General features: G+C 48.8%; 1 protein-coding gene across 5 annotated transcripts in view; it reads left to right on the plus strand.

The window, feature by feature from the left end:
* LOC133109889 (nck-associated protein 5-like) overlaps positions 1-20420 on the plus strand; it is a 73163-nt gene that overhangs the window by 16340 nt on the left and 36403 nt on the right. For 4 of the 5 annotated variants that reach the window (XM_061219624.1, XM_061219622.1, XM_061219625.1 and 1 more), the window contains exon 2: positions 10373-10590. The gene's annotated coding sequence lies outside the window, so the exon portion shown is untranslated. The remainder of the gene's footprint in view (positions 1-10372; positions 10591-20420) is intronic. The other variant, XM_061219626.1, reaches the window with a different exon arrangement.

Below are 20420 nucleotides of genomic sequence, written 5' to 3' on the forward strand. Positions count from 1 at the left end.
ACAAAATGGCTCGCATTAGAGTGTCCCGCAGCACTTACCTCAAGGAGCAGGGGACATCCTGGTCAAATTCACAACCTGCCCCTTTCATACATAATCATTCCTAATCATTCTGGCTAACAAATTCCCTTCCCTCTGCTGATGCGTGGTGAGGGTTCTGGCACAAAATGGCTGCTGTGGATCACCCAAGTGGGTGCAACCGGAGACACTTTTGATAAAATTGACGAGGTACATCAGCAGGAGCCAATGCTACAGATGCTTAGCATTTTACGAAATCTATTGCACTTTGCGGCTGATGTCCTAACTCGGATACTCGATCAAATGAGATGCTGTAAGTTCTAGTCTTCTGCTGTTCCATTTTAGGCACTGAAGCATTTTTACATCATATCAAAACTGCTTTTTTAGCTGGCTAAATATTAGTTTTCACGTCTCATAACTGCCGTTCATAGCGGCATAGCGGTAATGTTTCAAGACGAAATTGGAATGTATTGTCATCAGGGTTTAAGTGGCATCCCCTTAATGAAGTTCCCAATTGCCTTCCATTTCATTTGCCCATAGTCTGTAGCATGACGCTTCGCAATATATGGAAGATTTGATAACTGCCACTGCATTCATTCGCTATGGCTAATGCTGTCCTGTCTCTACAAAAAATGTCTCTGGTGCAGCGCATAGAGCTGGCTGAGATCAGTTCCCACTGTATAAGCCCTGTATAAGTACATGGCATCTTCATCGTTGTCATCCTCATCCAGAAGTTAACACCCTAGGCTTCAGACGGAGGCCAAATAAGCACCCCTCTTGTGAAATGCTTTTGAAATGTTTTTGGTTTCCTTGACTGCATTTTCTTGCTGAGATGTTAATGAAGCCAGGGGTGGGGGGAAAAAGCATTGAAAACCCAAATAAAACGTTGTTGTGTTTTGAAAGAAATGTAGCCCACGTGGAATGAAGGTCAAAGGAGGAGTTCCAAGCACAGAAACCTATATGTTTAAGGAAAGATGGGTCAGTTTTCCCCCTTCAGATTTTAGTCCCCTTGGTCACAATTTCCTATGATTTTGCATGAATTCAGTGCGGCTACCGCATTATGTAAATCTAGACTTTCTGTGACAAAATAATAGCTGTAATCAAGAAGCGTAATTGCAGTCTTTCTCGATGTATATTTTCTTTTGACTTGGAGGAAAAACTGAAAACAAACACTTTTGCCAAGGAGACTATATTTGTCTCTACCAAATCGCCCGTTGAGTTTGATGATTTGCGTGCGCGCACACACACACACACACACACACACACACACTCCTCCTTCTCACAGTGCTCTTGGAGTGAAATTAGCAGCACTCTCTTTTGTCTTTTCCCTGCGTTTCCTCCGCAGACTGGAATGTGCCTCCTGCGTTTAATCCTAATCCTATCCCCCGGATGCCTTCTCTCTTTCCACTTTACCTTTCAGCCTCTTCTCAGCCTCCCCTTCTCATTGGTCTGTTTGTTTTCCCAATTAAAGCTGCCTTTCTCTGGTTTCACAGCGAGGGGAAACAACAGAGAGAAGCTGTCTGGCTAAACGTGTGTGTACTGTATCTGAGCAGAGCAGACCACAAAAGGCAGAGGGGGAGGGACTCTTTATGGTGCATGAAATAAAATAATTTTATTTGATGCTACTTGTCTGACTGACCGACCCATCTGTTTAATTGAGTGATATCAATTATTTTAAATGCATTGTCATTGTCCCCGACAATGTCGGCCGTTTTGCTCTAATTTGTGATCAGGCAAGTTGTGAATTATCAAGATAATCCTATTGGATTTTTTTTCCCTTTGTGTCACTGCTCTGAGAATTCTGTGAAGAGACATACCTCCGAGGAAAAAAGAAAAGAAAAGAAAGGCTTTGGCCTGCGTGAGAAGAGAGCCGGACGAGTGCGGTCAGCCCTCCCTGCGCTGTGTGCGCCTCTCGTCTCTCGCTCTGGCACCGCTCTCCTGCGTGCTTGGCTTCGTCACGCTGGGCTCTCGCCGGCGCCCCTCCCGAGGGACCGCCGCAACCCCCCTCCCGTGGGGCCGATAAGCCGGCCGGGCTGGAGTGGAAGCCCGGCTCCAGCCTCCGCTCTCCGCAGGGGTCCCCCGAACGGCAGTCCCCCGCGGTGCTGTCGGCCCGCTGTGCGTTTTACCGCCGCCATTCGTCACGGCTCGTCCCCTCCCCAGACCCTGAGCCCCGGAGCTGCCCAACGGGGCCAGATGGCTGCTGAGGGCTGGTGTGCAAACCCAGACCTGACATGGAGGGAAAACCTGCACACAGGCTCCTGGAGTCCTGTCCTGCAGGTCCCTGGTGCCCCCCCCCCCTCATTGTCCAGGCCCTGTATCCCTTATGCTAATCAGCCCTGTGATTTAAAGCTTAATTACGGCCTGCATTGTGGCGTCTTTGTCCCCGGATTTATGAACGCCAGAGCGTGGGTCGAGAGGAGGCTCCAGTACAACGGCCGCTCCGGCTTCCCGTTTCGATGGCAGCCTGACATAAGGCGAGTGGCAGTCGCTCGGCGTCTGAAGGAGCAGGAGAGTGAGAGGCAAGGCACAACCGGGGTTTTCCCAAAATGGGGAACGCAAGCTCTGCCCCCCCCTGTCCTTTCCGTGCTTGTAAATGACCCGTGAGGAACGTTTGTGCACAGTTCATATGGACTGTTCATAAAAATATTTAAAAAGCGTTTTGTAAGTGAGCTGCGTCAGCTGAAAATGAAGTGGATAATCACCATGGTCAGCTTCCATCTTCGTCTTGAACCTTTTGCGGGGCAAGAATTTGGGGAGCAGGGGCATGTGTTTTTTTTTTTTTTTTTTCCTTTCTCCCATTTCTTCCGGGGAAGACTGTGTGTGGGTAGGGTGCGATCCCGCTCAAACATTCAGGCTGTTTGACTTGAATTGTTTCATGAATTCATTGGGGTGTTTCTTTTTTTTTTTTTTTTTTTTTTTTTAACGGGTCCACTGGAGTGTGTATTTTGCGTTGGCGGGCGCAGGAAACGTGGGATCATTATGATGTCACGGGAGGAAAGGAATGAGGCTCCGCGGCTCTGACACAAAGAGGGGGAGCCCCCTCCCCCCCCCCCCCCCCCCTTCGCCCACATCTGCTCCGGGTCCGCCCCAGGAAAGCGGGGTCTGCTCTCCTTCACCCAGAGCTTCCTGACTCGCGCGCTTCCATTTAGGGCCGCTCGTGCAGAGGCCGGCCGGCGGTCCCAGAACACCCTCGCAACTGGGGGCAGAAAATGTGATGGCCTTTGTCTCAACTTTGCTCTACACACCAGTGAGGTTGCTGGGAATGGTTGTTTTAGGCCGGGCCGAATGCTGCCAAAATGTGAAGAATCGTCATTTGGGTTTAATTCTCCCCCTGCTTTATGCAGTAGTTTAGTTTACCCTGGTGAAAGCCTGGGCAGTTTCAGTTTCCGGGGCTGTGAATGGGAATTAATTCCAGGACAGAGAGACTGGATAATCTGGACTTCTTTTGTCCCTTCAGGGGAACGTTTTTCCACGGATATCCTGGCGGCAAACACGTGAAATCATCGGCTCGAAAAACGTGAGAATGAAAATTGACACGTGACACGGCCGCTTCCGAAACCGGCGGCGGGGAACCGCTTCGCTTCCGAAACGGCGGGAATTCCACCGGGCTGCCCTGCCGCTGTCATTGAGCCTCATAGTAATGAGGGCCTCATAGTAATGAGCGGGTCGCCATAACCCAACCCCCAACCCCCAACCCCCAACCCCCCCCACCCGTTACATTACATTACATTACAGACATTTGGCAGACGTTCTTATCCAGAGCGACGTACAACAAAGTGCACACCCCTCCCCCACACCCCCCTTCTCTCCGTGCCGTAGCTGTTCCTCGCTGTGTGACGGAGCAGCGGCCCGGGTTGAGGTTGTTCTTTTAACAAGTAGAAATATTCAGCAGTCAGTCCCCGGGGGGCGGCGGGGGTAAGGATGGCGGGGCTCAGCGGGGGTGGGGTTGGGGGGGTAGGGGGGTTTTTGGGTAGTCGTGGGGGTGGCGGAGTCGTCCTGAGGCTTCCCAAGGCAAGGCCCCTCCCCCCCCGCCCCCAACACGGTGCAGATGTTCGGAGGAAATAAATTAGCCTGGAGCGCCCGGCTCTGCCCCACCTCCTCTCTCCATTGTGTCCTCTCGCCAGCTCACCACGACGGCAGCTTTCCGTCCTGGTGCCGTTTCTTATGCTCCGCGACGGCTACGCTACTGTATGCGCTTACGCAGCGGGTTTAGAAACACATCACATCCATTTCTAGGAGCGGAAGCGCATGATTAATACATTGTGATTTTTATTTGTCGTTTATTGGAGGAGTACGTTATTTTAATGTTCCGTCGTGTCAGGCATGACCGTTACATTTGCTGAAAATGTGCAAAATCAATACAAATGTTTCTAAAATGTCGATATCAAACGTATAATGGACTGGAATGTATTTGGTAAAGGCTTCGTTAATGAGCCCTTGGAACAGCTCATTCCCTGGGGTTTGTCGTGGGCCACCTTGTATGGCCAGGACACTATGGAAAGTCCAAACACTAATTCAAGTGACAATGGCTCCCTGCTGAAAAAACAGCTGAAGCTGGGTTCTGAAACAGCTGGTAGCTGATGGAGCAGGTCAGACCAGCTCAACATGGCTTCACCAGCTCAAGCTATGTTTTAAAACAGCTGGTCGCTGGTTGACCAGCTGCCAGCTCAGACAAGCTACCAGCACTAGCTGGTGACCAGCTCCTACCCAGATAGACTAGCTTGACCAACTCAATTACTAAGTTGGTCAGTTTAATTTTAGAGCTGGGCTATATTTAATCCATTCGGTGGAGAAAGCAGCTAAGTGAGCTGGCCTCTACTGGTAATAAATTTTGTTTATGCGTATATTTCATTCTATTTTGTGTCATTCTAACGACCGTATATTACGTCTTCATTCCTCCTCCGTTGGACCAGCCAAAGTAATGTCTCGCAGCAGCCTCAAATGTTCCTAATAAATGTTGAATGAGTAAATGTCGGCTAAATCAGACGTAGCAAACCAACACGCAGTTAGCACTGGAGAAAACGCGTTTCGGATTGCGATTTTAATCAAACCAAGCCAAACGGGTCAGCTGGAACCTTCCGCACAGTCCAGGGCAGAGCGAGCGGTCTGGGGTACAACCGAAGCGGAACGTGAGATTCCCTGGAAGCGAACCGCAATTGTTCCACATGGATGGGACTTTAGTAAACGGTCAGCTGTGGGGCGGTAACGTTAAAAACAATATTTTGCGAGCCAAAAACAATTAGCTGTGATGCCTTGATGAATCTGAAATGCGAGTTTTCCAAGCTTCGGATTCAATGTTTAGCTGAAAACGAGCCCTGAGGAAAAACAAGTGGTTTTATGTGAAGTGCCTTTCTGTGCCTGCCTGTTTGTTTTTTTCGCAATGAAATGGGTCAGCTCTGCGTTGGTAATCACAGCCCAACCGGTCTCATAAGGAGCTTACGAACCCCTCGGTTACGCCCCCCTGCCTGCACTTAATATCAAAGTCGCAGTGCAAAAAGGGGTCACTGTGCTTTTAAAACAACGGGCCCGTTAATCCGGTCCATAAACCCTCGTGCGCGATGGAAGATTATTGCTTACAGATGTGTTTTCCCTCGCTGTCTCCTGGTCAGCAGTGTGTGAGCCCAGAGCTGTTTGTGTAGGTGCGGAGCCGGCCAAGAACTCCGGGATGCGGGAGTCGACTGGGAATTCTCTGAGCTCTTCCCTTCATATGGGAACCTTTCCAGTCGGGTCCACCATCGTGCTGGTGTGTTTTTTCTCAACACACAAGGTTGATGAATGGGACTTATGCCACAAATCCAACATATACATGCTGTCATCATGTAGATCTATATGGTAATATATAGGTCTATGTAATGTAATATGCTTCCACATATGTAAGGAGTGTTTCTGAGGCCAAATGCCTTAACGGTGTGCTCTTCGGTAAGAGAGAAGGAACTAGCAATACGCATGCACACACAAACGTGTATAACCAAAAAAACACAATGCAATACGCTAATCAAGACACAAAAATGTGTTGTATTTATTTATTTATTCATTCATTCATTCATTCATTATCCTAACCCGCTTATCTTGAACAGGGTCGCAGGGGGGCTGGAGCCTATCCCTGCATACATTGGGCGAAAGGCAGGAATACGCCCTGGACAGGTCGCCAGTCCATCGCAGGGTACACACACCATTCACTCGCACACTCATACCCACGGGCAATTTAGACTCTCCAATCAGCCTAACCTGCATGTCTTTGGACTGTGGGAGGAAACCGGAGTACCCGGAGGAAACCCACACAAACACGGGGAGAACATGCAAACTCTGCACATAGAGGCCCCGGCCCACCGGGATTCGAACCCAGGACCTCCTTGCTGTGAGGCGGCAGTGCTACCCACTGCACCATCCGTGCCGCCGTGTTATATTTAGACTATTTGAATTGTATTTTTCCGTCACAATAAAATGAGTTTCTGATAGGGGCGCTGGCTTCCTTTTGTTTGAGCAGCCCACTCTTTAACACGTTCAGTTGGGTGCTGCACTTTAGCTGCAGCTTTGGCTAGCTTCTCTGTGCTTTTCCCCAGTGAGATGTCCACTGTACTGTGCAGTAGCTGGGTGGCAGAAGTAAAGCCGTACTCATAGATGCCAGTGCGGGTGCTGGAACCCCAACCCGTTCTGTCCCAGTATGCAGTGGGCACCAAGCCGACTCGTGTGTTACTGCCAGCTGAGCGCTGCCCTCATCGCTTTCAGCCACTGCACTTACTGCACTGCACACTTCTACACACTGCACACTTCTATATACACTGCACACTTCTATACACAGCACACTTCTATACACCGCACACTTCTACACACTGCACACTTCTATATACACTGCACACTTCTATTGACGCTGTACTAGAGACCTCTACACACTGTAGTGCACACGGCACTGCACACCACTCCAAGCCTGTCCTGCCTGTCTGCCCCGTTTCAAGTCTTTAAGGGTCAGGGTTTTAGAAATCAAAACTTTCCCATCATTTCACCACTTTTCATTGCTTCAGGCCTTCAGGGCTTCGTTATTAACGTTTGACTTTCTCTGAGCATGTTGGCTTCATGGATTCCTGTTCAGAGGGTTGGGAGTCCGGTGACTCTTCACTTGCTCTAGCACGTCCGAGCTGGCCGTCAGGTCCGGGGACTTCCTGAAAGTAAACTCCCTCACTGGAGAGGGGGGGTCGTCTGCTCGCCTCTTGTGTCGAGGAGTCGTGCCCTCCACCACGGACCCCTGTGAGCGACTATCAGAAATAACGCTCGTGTCTTCCTGTCCGCCTGCACGTGGAGCGTATCTTAACATAACGGCGTGTACACACGCGGAGCGCGTGACACGTGTGTGCCAGAAGCTCGCGGACTACATCAGGCGTGTCATCGGGAGCTATAGATGCGGAATTCAATTTGCTAATTGAGGCGCTGCCAGATAAGCCGGCGGCGACAGAGCAGGTTTGTGCCGAGGCTGTCGGTATGTAGGTCAGGGGGGGATTTTTCTTTTTTCGGTTTGCTCGTGAATGCTGTAGCGGCCTTCGGCCTCGGGCTGCAGGAGCGGGAGACTCGGTCTGTCGAGTTGGCGGCCTCGGCGGGTGGGACACATGCTTCGTGGTGCCTCAGGGCCTCCATCGCGGGCCCCCTCTTCCCTGCTCCCCCCGGGGGGGAATCGGCTGGTGGGGGGTTAGGGACGAGCAAGACTTTGGGGGGGGGGGGGATTGCGATGTGTAATGGACGTTTGAGGGCGGCCTGCAACGTGTAGTGGTTAAGGTACACGACTGGGACACGTAAGGTTTGTGGTTCTAATCCCGGTGTAGCCACGATAAGATCCGCACGGCCGTTGGGCCCTTGAGCAAGGGCCCTTAACCGTGCATTGTTCCAGGGGAGGATTGTCTCTAGATAAGAGCTTCTGCCAAATGCCATTAATGTAATGTAATGTAATGTAATGTAATGTTTTGAGAACGTATACTCGACGTTGGTACCATTACATTACATTACATTATTGGCATTTGGCAGACGCTCTTATCCAGAGCGACGTACAACAAAGTGCATACCCATAACCAGGCATAAGTTTGCTGAAAGACCCTAGAGGGAAGTACAATTTCAACTGCCCCCGAGGGGTCAGAATCTGGGGGACAGGGCGATGTTGATGTCCTGGGAGACGGGGCTGGAGGGTGTGGAGGTGTTCCCCGTAGGACGGTGCTGAAGGAGTAACCTTAGCAGCACTATCTCCAGCTGGGCCGAGCCGAGCCAAAATCTCCTGGAGAATAATCAGATAAACTGTGAAAGTTTTCCTGATACGGTGGACTACATGTCAGTTTTGTTTATCCACACCCTCATTTCTGCTCTTATTACTGTCTTTTTGTTTTTACATGACTTCTTTGTCAGGCTGTGCGTGCATGCACATTTGTTCTTGTGTGCATTTTTGCGTTTTGTGTAGCCTATATGTTTAATAAACAAAAATGTGATGATATATTGGTCTATTAGTACTGCATTAAGCATCATCACTCTGGAGCTTAGTCAGAAGGTCTTTCAGTTTTATGATTGGCTAATCCCCCCCCTATACACGCTCACTATGTGGCCTACTTACAGTGCCGGTTAGAATTTCAGTTAATGAATCTGAAGGAAGGAGCAACTGCATGCTCCATGGAAATTAAGACAAACCCAGGTGTGGTATGCGCTTGCAGTCCCTAAAACTGCAGTTCTTTCGGAGGGTGAATTCCTTCGCTTCCACCCTTAACCTAGTTTAGCAGCGCCCCTGTGATATTATTTGCTCTACAAGCTTGCAGTTTATTAATCATAGGCCATGGTTGAGACCACTATTTGGGCCACCCCTGCCTTGGTATGAGTTCTAGGAATTTCCCCACGCTAAAATACAAATACAAAAGAGCCTGGACACATACAATAAGTAGGGGGGATGAGAACGCAAGGTCTGAACCTAACCAGGCCAGGAAGTCGGCTGCATTATTACAGTTTCAGCCGGGAGAAATTATCCTCCACTTCAATCCCTGTAATCACAACCCCAACTGAATGCTTAGCTGGATATTGGACGATAAGCTCTCAAAACGTCGACATGAAGTTGCCACTGTTTTTCTTTCAACGTGTCCCATGTAAAGCAAACAGGCGGCTCTTCTTGGGTGGTATTTGGGAGAACAGTCCCTGTTCTTCAACACGCATACACACAAGCACAGAAATGCATGCAGAAAAAAATTGTCCTTGAAATTTCACCCTCTAAAATGGAGTTGTTGAAAATTGTGACTCAACAACTTGTTGATCTCTGGTTTGATTAGTAATTTGTCTATATATATATTCAAACCACAACGGAGCAGCATAAATCATGAAGCTGTCAATTGCCTTGGTCGTACGTGGAGTTGCTGAGGCTTGTTCATTATGGAACCTCAACGGTAGCGGGGACTGAGTGCCTGAGGGGCCTCCAGTGGATGGTGCTTTTCAGCAGTCCTTGTTTTCTCCTTGTTATCAATCTTCGCAGTACACGGTATCCGATTCAATGAACCCTCTGTCCTTTTGTCCTTTCACTCCAGGCTACAGGGTCAGAAGTCAGAGGTCGTGTCATTGAACAAACAAGCACTCCTGTAGGATTGTGTACCGTGAAGTCCACTGCGGAAGAGGATGGATCAGTGTAGGCACCGGAAGTGATTAAGATGGAGTGACTAGTGATTAGTCTTCACAGCAGTACCTCGCTGCCGATCTTTTGTGTTTCCTGTTCCTCCAGTGGCAGTCTTGCATAATTATTATTATTATTATTTTTTTTAAGATATTTTTTTAGGCCTTTTTCAGCTTTACTGGACAGTATATAGAGACAGGAAGAATGGGGGCGAGAGAGAGGGAAAGACATGCGACAAATTGTCAGACGGTCGGATTCGAACCGTTGATGTCGCGGCTCACAATGAGCATGCGGTCAGTGCTCTGCAGGTTGCGCCACCGAGACACCCCCAGTCTTGCATATTTTTATCCTTTGTCGATAGTCTGAACTTTGATTGGAATACACGGTTAACAGGTTGATAGACACATTCTCCCTTTCGAGTTTCCTGTACAGGGAAATGCAAAGTTACCTGGAGTGAAATTTGTGGCCTCCACGCCGTGCTCCCTTTGTTAGATTGTAGCAATATTTATTCCTGTGCAAATTTATGGGCTGTTGTGGGAAATCGTACAGCATGATCATAAGTCAGAATAAATATTTCCCTTTATGTCTTGCCATACATTCCAAAATTTCATTTTGAGGAACGATGTGCTTCTCCCGCCGCTATTTAACCTTCTTACCTGCGCGGAGCCCGTGTTCATCAAAGCGTTTCGAAAAAGCGTAACCCTTCTTTTTGTTTGCTGGTTTTTTTTTTGTCAGCAGGCCGGCCGTCTTCCCTCCGAGCGTTCCCAGGGGTCCGCGTGTCCCCGCCTCCCCGTGAAGGCGGACCTCCCGTGAGTGGCGTCCGTGCGGCCGGAGGGGGACGAGAATGGGACGCGCCTCCCAGGACGGAACCCGCACCCCGCTGCCCCTTCTGCTGGAGTCCGCCCTCCCCCGGAGCCTGAGGGCCACATAGCCCCACCGCTGAGCGCATCGAGGTTGGTCTCTCTCGACCGCTGGGCTCAGAGGGTTGTCCTGTGTGCGGCGGTGTCCAGGGGCGACCTGTAGCGTAGTGGTTAAGGTAAATGACTGGGACACACAAGGTCGGTGGTTCTAATCCCGGTGTAGCCACAATAAGATCTCCACAGCCGCTGGGCCCTTGAGCAAGGCCCTTAACCCCGCATTGCTCCAGGGGAGGATTGTCTCCTGCTTAGTCTAATCAACTGTACGTCGCTCTGGATAAGAGCGTCTGCCAAATGCCAATAATGTAATGTAGTGTAATGTGTGCTTAGTTACGCATCTGATGTTGATGAACAAAACCAGTGTCATGCTCTTAAGAGGGTGATAGGACCTCACAGATAAGACGGACGTGTGCGTCAAGGACTCCGAATGTACAAGGACTACAGGGCGGCCTGTAGCGTAGTGGGTACGTGACTGGCGCCTGCAAGGTCGGCGGTTCGATCCCCGGTGTAGCCACAGTAAGATCCGCACAGCCGTTGGGCCCTTGAGCAAGGCCCTTAACCCTGCATTGCTCCAGGGGAGGATTGTCTCCTGCTTAGTCTAATCAACTGTACGTCGCTCTGGATAAGAGCGTCTGCCAAATGCCATTAATGTAATGTAATGTAATTTAAACCAGGCTATACAGGCAGTGTGTTGAAGGTTGGTGAACTGCAAACTTTTTGGTTTTGTGGAACACAAATCTTTTTCGCTAGCTGGTGTGTGACATTCATTAGACTTTTACTTTTCTCTAGTAAAGTGTTTGTTGACTTGGGTGAGTTCCTGCATTGTCCTGACTTTGACTTCCCGGGGGAGAAGCCGGGTCGTAACAGCAGTTCAATGTCAATTAGCTTAAGGCAGCGCACGTCTTCCCACACCACCCCCATCTGCTGTCTCAGGGATTTTGATCTCTAGCGAGTGATTTTGGGCGTTATGGATTGGTTTGGCGTCAGGGGCATGACTGAGGGCGATTGAAGAATGGCTATTGATAGGATTATTGACAAAAGCAGCAATTGATTTGTGTCTCTTCTTTTCTCATGCCAGGCAAACTGACCCTCATGTTTCTAGACATACATGTATTAAGAACTTTCGAGTTTTGTGATCATCTCAAAAACCGCCATTTGTGTAAATTATGCTATTTTAGATACCGTCCCCAGATCAGAGCCCCCATTCTACTCAGAATGGTTGGGGTTTTGATTGAGCTGATCTTGGAATGTCATACATTTTCTAAAATATTGAGGCTATTTTTATATTGCTTTATTGATGGTCTGCAGACCGTAGAGTAGCCAGCCTACTGTCCTCAAATCTGACGTTGTGAGGACCTTTAAAGACCTTGCATTGGTAGGTCTGTGAGCCTCGCTTCAGCTTCCTGCTCCTATGGCTTTTCAATGGAAGACTGTGTGAAACATTTGCCTGCAATGGGCTGGCACACACAGCAACTGTGAGAGTGACGAATAAAACGGGCAAATACTGCCGTGACCACGGCCCAGAACACCAGTCTCTATCCCTCGAGCGGGGCATTCCAGGGAGTCGCAAGACTGACCGATGCCGTGAACTCAATTTGGCATCCCCCCCTTTTCCCCCCCCCGTCTGTCTGTTGTAAACACGCCCTTGGCGTGAAATTAAGTGGACCCAATCGCGGTCGGACTGCCGCTCTCCCGAGTCTTCTAGCAGCTTCTGCTTCCTTTGTCCTCAGAGAGACGCGTCGGCTTCTAACATCACAGCTCCTCTGTTTCTGCGGGGTGATCCACTCTTAAATGATAATTATAGCCCCCTTGCTTGCTGAATATCTGAGATATTAAATCAGTTCCCTCGGCACGTAAAAACAATGTGCGCTACATAAGTGCGGTTTCAACCCTGTTGCCTTGATAGGGGAGGTCTGACTTCAGAAAAATAATATACGCGCAGTATGTGCCCCTTTAGGCAGTTACGGGGAGCTGTATTCTATTTAAATGAAAATAAAATTGTTTGCCAATGATCTCTCTTGTGCTCATCTAGCCAAATGTTGCTAAATACAGTTCAAGAATTTTGTCTTGGTGCCATGCATGTACCACATTAAAGTTGAAACCTGTGACGGGGGTTGTTTTTGTTTCAAGAAACTGATGTACAACTTTAGATCATGAAATACTATCAGTGCTCTACCACTGCATTTTTCACTGTACTGTCAGTGTCAATGAACTTGGTTTAACAAAGCTTTAATTAGTTACTTTAAAGCGGTAATGTTCAGTCTGATAAACATGGGCATGGATCAAGTCTGGTTAGTCTTGTATTTGTGAATGTATGCCGACTTAAAAAAAAGGGAACAGCTTCAGTTCCTTCAATTGTTTTACATAATGGCAGTGTCCAATCATTGCAGTTATTCACAACATAATCTAAATCTGTATTGCTCAAAGAGAATTTCAAAACCTGACATTTTTCAGCCCACATCAGTTGATACACAATTTATCAAGGGATTTCTAACCAGCCAACATCCGTCCTTCATTTACAAAAAGCGATTGGGATTTTGTTGGTCTATTATTGTTAATTTGCGTGGTAGTTTCTGTTAAATCTTATGTAAAAGTGTAAGCCTACACCATTCAATTCTGGAGGGGTGATGAAGATCTTGACTTGTGTTTCGTGACCGCGAACCGGTACAGAACCTGGTGATGCTGGTTATATCTGGTGCTTGTTGTCATTCGGCCGACCGCAGTGTTTCGTTTTAAGGCTTTGGCCTCGGTGGTTTGCCGTCGCGGTTGCAATGACTGGATTACGTCCTCCAGCATGTGTCGAGCCCCGTGATTTACAGGTCATTCAGCCGTCTGGGACTCAATGGTGGCGTTTGCACCACAATGGCGCCCTTAACTGATTTATGCCTTCTTCCTGGGGACACCACGAGGGCAAAAACCAGCCTGACCGCACTGCGAAGAATGGCTGTGCCTCTGCCTTAAGAAAGCGGGGGGGGGGGGGGGAGGAGGAGGGAGGAGGAATGGCCCTTGCTGAGCTGCAGTCCTGATGGAGCCAGAGCAGAGAGTGAAGGAGAGACCATCTGTTAATGAATTATTTCCATTTGAGATTCTCCTTGATGAATTATTCAAGCCCTCATCAAAAGTAGGAAGTATTTTCTTCCCTTCTTCTTCTCCCTCTCCCTCCTCCTCGGTTCCCCTTTTCATTTCTCCGGGTGGTTAACGCAAGCCTTTTTTAATTAATGGGTAAAACTGATCTCAGACGGCACATTCCTCAGACGGCATAATTAGTTCACTTGAAATAGCTTCAAAATTCACAAACGAAAGGACAATAATCCAAGAGTTATGAAAGGCTGTTCGTGGGGGAGATGTTTTGAGATTGTTCAGCTTCCCTCTTAGGGTTGTTTGCTTTTTAAAATACTTTTCAATAATAAGATGGCGCCCAACCTTCTCTGTCGGAGAGATGTGTTCAGGTTCAGGGGGAGGAATTCCTTGGGAAGACGTTTGGACAGAGGCGTCCCTGGGGAAGACTTTTGCCACCAGGTGTACAAACACAGCATTTTTTGGCTGACACGGATGCCATCCGGCAACTGCAGCCCCCAAGGAACTGACATTCCTGTGGGGGATAGTGGGTCTTCTCAGGAATTAGGACTAATGTCTTCTCCATGTATCGGGTTGCGTGCTTGTTAGCGATGGTAGTTCTCCCTGCAATAAGAGAAATGAAGCTATAATGGAAGGTTACTGAATTTGCCTTCGAGTTCGATTTAAAAATATATCTTGGGTATTATTTATTTATTCCGCATAGTTGGGCAGGTTCATTTTTAATGCTGACCGAAATCACCGAAGTGGTTGCGAGTATGAACAGCACGACCAGTTTAATTTCAAAGCAAGGGACAGATGTTGTCGAGCTCCTTCCTGTGCCTTGAAACCTGCCATACTGTTCAGTCTGTCAGTAAATCAGTGTGTGGGTGCCCAGCTCAATGGCCGTGCTACAATAGGTATTGTCATTAAAACACTGGAGAGAGGATGCCTTTTTCAGAGGGTCCATCTGTGACAAGGGGGGCGGGTGTACTAAAAGATTACTCCCTGGTCCCAGGAAAAGGAAGTCAAATGACACTTTGAGAAAACAGGGGAAAAGGAACAACTAGCAGACATTAACTTGACTATTAACTAGGCCTGACTAGACGTTAACTAGACTGCTAGCTAGGCTTGACGAGACATTACCTAGGCTATCGACTAGGCCTGACTATTATATAAAGCCAAGCTCTGCTCTGCAGGATATCAGTGGGGTTTGGCAAGCTGTGGGTGAGGGGCTTTTCACTGAAGCTTTCGCTTCGCTGTTAAGCGTCTTTCTCTCTGACAATGGCTTTCCATCTAATGTTTTTCTATCCAGGAGTGGTCTAATGGATGCTTTTCTCAGTAAACTTAGCCTCTGGTAGTTTGTGCACACAGTAGCGCACTGTGGTCGTGGAATCAACGCAGCGGCAACTTGGCTTTCATAAGAATCGGTAATTATTTGAAAATGAATATAAGCAATTAATTTCCTTTGAATAAGAGAGTGGTTAGCTTATGAAACGGTGGTGACGAGCAGATTGGCGTAAAAGGCGTGTGTTGTGTGCGGTAATCCAGCTCGATTAAGAGCACTGGTCCGGCGACCCGGCTCTGTTATTGCAGCTATTATGGTGGTAATCTGGCTCCCTTTGAGGGTGTCACAATGGGGACATTCACGGGGAGTGTGTGGCAGTTCCCCTAATGCCCGCCCCTGGGCACGCCGCTGCCTGGCCTTTCCCAGCACGACTCCATTCGGGCTCCATTCGGGCTCCATTCGGGCTCCATTCGGGCTCCATTCCGGCTCCATTCCGGCTCCATTCCGGCTCCATTCCGGCTCCATTCCGGCTCACGCCAAGGGGCACTGCTCTCTGTGCTGCACGTGCTGTGCGACCCGCTGACGCGCTCGTGTGAGTTAGCGTTCCACTGTGGCGTGACCTCCCCCGGGCACAGAGAGAGAGAGAGAGAGAGAGAGAGAGAGAGAGAGAGAGAGGGGGGTGGGCTGAATGGCCGATGAGTTGGTTTCGCAGGCCTCTCTGCATACGGCTCGGGCTGATCGATGCTTTGCTTTTTATCGAAATTGATCGATTTGCGCTCGTGTTACGTGACTCCGCAAAGAAAGTAGGCTTCGCTTTGATGCCGCTCCTTTCTTTTTGATCTGCATCGTGGGTGCTTAATGCCTTATTCTTTATTCACGCATAAACAAAAATAAACTCTGTTTAAACTCAGCTGTTTTACAGGCCGATATCTAACTACTACTGGTGCCTTCATAGACACTACAGGCTGATCTCCCGGTACGTGTGTAAACACAGGAGAAGGGTCAGCGTTAGGGGTTAAGGTCGCTGCAGATGCAGCACTCTGTCATGATCACTTGAAGAGCATCCATCCGCAGGACTGTGTTATCTGGGTTCAGTTCCTAACAGGCAGAGTAGCCCGGAGGCTGGGAGCTGGGCTGTTCCATCGCTGGCCTGAGGGCTAAACGCAGCCCGCCACAGTTACTCTCAGCCCTTTCATCATTGAGAAGAAACGCGTTCAGACACATCGAAAACCGTGACCATGTCTACATCTGCGTTCGCCGTGCGATGAACCTCCCACTATTAGATGATAATAATAATGAGTAGAATCGGAAGACCTATACTTACAGAAGGCGTGTGTTTTGTGCAGTACAATGTATCATATTCAGTTAGGACATGGGTATTTACTGGCCCGTTTGCACCATTTTTAAAGAAGATGAGTTGAAGAAACCTGTCCTAGATTTTAAAAACAAGGCAAACCCTGCATCAAACTAACCCCCCCCCCCCCAAAAAAAAAGACAATAGAAAACAAAACAACACACACACACACACACACACACATATGTACGCACGCATGCTCAGTCACTCATACACACAGGCTCAGTCACACAAACACACACACACACACACGCATGCACGCTCAGTCACACAGCCCCATCCCCTCTCCACCCCCCACCTCTCTGGTCCCAGTACAAAGAAGCAAGCTCACGTACTGTAGACTTGCCTTCTGAAATCACCCTGCCATTTTCCATGTTCTTTCCACAGAGAGCCTCATATAAGTGCATCCCTCCAGTGAACAGCATGCATTAAATTATATTCAGATGTTCATGTAGAGATGCCACAGCTACAGGAGAATGACTGTGTGTGTGTGTGTGTATATATATATATAAATATGTGTGTGTATGTGTGTGTGGATATGTGCGTGTGTGTGTGTGTGTGTGTGTGTGTGGATATGTGTGTGTGTGTGTGGATATGTGTGTGTGTGTGTGTGGATATGTGTGTGTGTGTGTGTGTGTGTGTGTGTGTGTGTGTGTGTGTGTGTGTGGGGAGAGAGAGGGAGCGAGCGCAGGATGTATGCTCTGTCTGAGACACCTAGACCAGGGGGGAGGGGAACGGAATGGGGGAAGGGGCGGTTGGTAGGAGTTGTATTTAGGAAAAAGGCTCCTAACTGGAAAGGGTGATTATTTATCTTTATAGATTTTCTCCATGGCCAGTGTCTGCGTCCTTGCCTGGCGGTGGCTGAAGGTTAATTACGAGCGGGGAGTGCAGGCACTGTTTTTTCCCCCCCTCTGCTCCTCAACCAGCATCTCCCAGACACGGTGATTCAGAGCCAGGCTCTGTGGCTGAGAGCCCTGTGGACCCGCTACATCAGCAACGGCTTTAATACAACATGCCTGTATGAGACCAGTAAGCAGGGGTTTACAACTGTTTCTCATCCAGACACCCCCACCCGGCCTCAAAGACACCCAGGGACCCCAGTCATGAGTTAAAAATGGTTACATTAAAAAAATTATAATAATAAGGCTTTATATTTGAAATATCTTTCCATATCTATATACGGTCATTGCATATCAAGTGGTTAGGTACCCCTTACAGTAAATTTAGGAAATCCCTATTGAAAAGCCAGGTATTAGGAAATAAACGCCAAGTACATATTGGGATATATGCACCGTGTGTTTTGAGATGTGTATGCACATAATTAGTACTGTTGTATGAATGTGTGAGAGTGCTTATTAAGACATACACGCACATTATAAGTGTGTTTTTTTTTGGTGTGCCTGTATTGTACGAGTCTATACTGGGATATGTGCACCTATGAGTGAGAACTGGGATATGAGATCTGTGCTCTTATGAGTGCATATAGCGATATACCTTGCATGACAAAGCAAGTTAGCGCTCATAGCAGTCACACAGTGTTAAATAGTTGTAAAGAGGCTTAGCGTGTAGCTGCTCTGGTGTCCATGGGTCACTTTCCCACTGTGGCAGCGCTGCTGACAGAGGCCATAACGCTATTGGCTGCGTGGCCAAGCTTTGTTGCCTAAAATGTAGAACCTCTCTGGGGATGTTCCTCTTTTGGTCGAGATGTTTCCAAAACGTGCTGAAAAGTCTCTGTGGTGGAGCGATCGGCTTGCTGTTTTCACATAGGACACGCCAGTGGTTCTGAAGCAGGGGGACTGTGAACGGTGCTGTTCACCACTACAGTATCTGTCTGGTGACTGTGCAGTCTCCAGACCTGGGTCAAATATGTAATTGTTTTGGATTCAAATATTGTTCTCTTGCAATTGTGCCAACCAAGAGGACCAGAACGTGGGCGTTGCAGTATTTTGAGGGTAATTAATTATTTATTATTAATTATAATTATTTGACCCAGGTCGGACAGTCTCACCAGGGGGTTTGTGAGCTACACTTTGGGACTGAGGATATGTTGGACGGACTAAAGATATTTGTACCTTTTTGGAGAGGGTTCGTCCTCAGACTGAGGATCTCGACAAACAAGAAGCTTCAGGAGGCTGCAGTAACATCTTGGTTACGAAATGTTACTCTTCTTTGCCATTCTGTAAATGGTGGCTACATTGCAGTCCATTTTAGCCATGATCAAGCCAATCCCATTATAAAACAGTGATTTCTTATGTTTTGGCAAATATTTTGCTTACGGTCTGGTTCTGCATGAGGTCATTCGTATTTGTCGACTCCATACTGAGAGAGAGACTATGAATTCCAGATGCATGTTTAAGACGGCATGTTTAGACTCTTTATATGAATCGTGTGTGTGTGGGTGTGTTTGTTTATTTGTGTGTGCATATGTGTGAGTGTGTATGAAAAAATTATATGAAACTTAATAATAGCAGTTGTGCTGATTTGAGAATGGGCTCCACCCAGCCTCTCCTAATTGGCCCCCTGTGGGGAGCTGCTGTGTTTTTCACATCAGTTCTGTGATTACCCCCCAGGGGAGGTAGACCCCCTCATCCCCACCCCCAACCCCTCAAATACATCCCTCTTTCCCTTCCACTCACCCCCCCTCTCCCTTCCAAAAAAAAAGCACAACCCGAAGTGGAGTTCAAACGTGAGAGCGGTTAGCCGGGCGATACCCAGGAGGTACAGATAACCTCACGCTACCACAGGAAGTGTGAAGTTCAGCCTTGGCACTTCCGTGACACTTCCTGTTGGCCAGGTGACGTGTTTGTAGCTTCTCCTGCGCGGGGTAAACCCTGCGCGAATCGTTCGGGCTGCTTTTAGAGTTTGCTTCGGTTCTCCTCTCCCCCCTCCAGTTAGATTTTGTGGTGTCACAGTCCGAGGGGGCGATACAGTCGGGTTGGGAGGCCCCTGGCTGGGCGTGAATCACTGACTTCACTTCAGTCCATTCAGGGAATATGTACAGCTGCGTGTTTATTGGACAGCTTCGCACCAATGAGAGTTTAGATAGGCATCCTAAAACATCCTTTTAAAATCATGCCCTTCCCTGAGTACATTGTATAGACACATGGTGTTTCTCCATTTGCCTTTTGTCAGTGGTTAAAAGATCCCAGTTGCTGCTCTGTTATGCACGCAGTGTTATATATATATACACACACACACACACACACACACACACACACACACACACACCACACCACACCACACACACACACACACACACACACACACACACACACACACGCACTTCAGTATGAGGGAGCTCCATGTCCCAGGCCAGGGGGGTCTGGAGCATGGCTGCCTGTAGACCCGGGCCTGTCAGTAGGCATAGGGAAGAAAGCAGGTATCTGGGCCTGTAGCGTAGTGGTTAAGGTAACTGACTGGGACACCCAAGGTCGGTGGTTCTAATCCCGGTGTAGCCACAATAAGATCTGACCAGCCCTTGAGCAAGGCCCTTATCCCTGCATTGCTCCGGGGGAGGATTGTCTCCTGCTTAGTCTAATCAAGTGTACGTCGCTCTGGATAAGACCGTCTGCCAAATGCCAATAATGTAATGTAAAGCACTCGGGGCATCCAACGTTTACGAGCTGCGCAGCCGCCCCTCAGCACCTGTCCCCCACACCCAGCCCCCCCCCCCCCCGGCGCTGGGGTCTGCCGGCTCGCAGCCACGGGGCGGGGCGTAACCTGGGGGCTGACGGATATCGGCGTGTGGGCTGAAGGCTGCATTCCACAGCCGTGGGGGTGGGGAGGGGTCGTGTTGGGGGATTTGGGGAGGGGGGTCTTGCCTTGTGCCTCTGTTTGCTCTTGCTGGGTAAACGTTGCAGCTGTTTGTTGCCACCCGTCTTGGGCTGCACCTTCGGAAGCCGCTTTTCACACACACGTCAGATACAGTCCCCCACCATAAGCACTGGGGCTTTAGGACCTCCCTAGCACCCACTACTACCACCAGTGGTGCCAGATTTTAGCCTGTGCTAATTATGACCTGAATGGGCATATTGGGCTATCACCCACTATGCCAAAGCCTTCCACCCGTATGTTCATTTAGGCTCATATTGGGACGGGGCTGGTCAGCCCCTGCTCCCTTCTCTTCCCCCCCCCCCCCTCAATGAATCGTTGTCGGCAGAAGAAAGAGAG

The sequence above is a fragment of the Conger conger genome, chromosome 14 (assembly GCF_963514075.1).
Source record: "Conger conger chromosome 14, fConCon1.1, whole genome shotgun sequence".
NCBI lineage: Eukaryota > Metazoa > Chordata > Actinopteri > Anguilliformes > Congridae > Conger > Conger conger.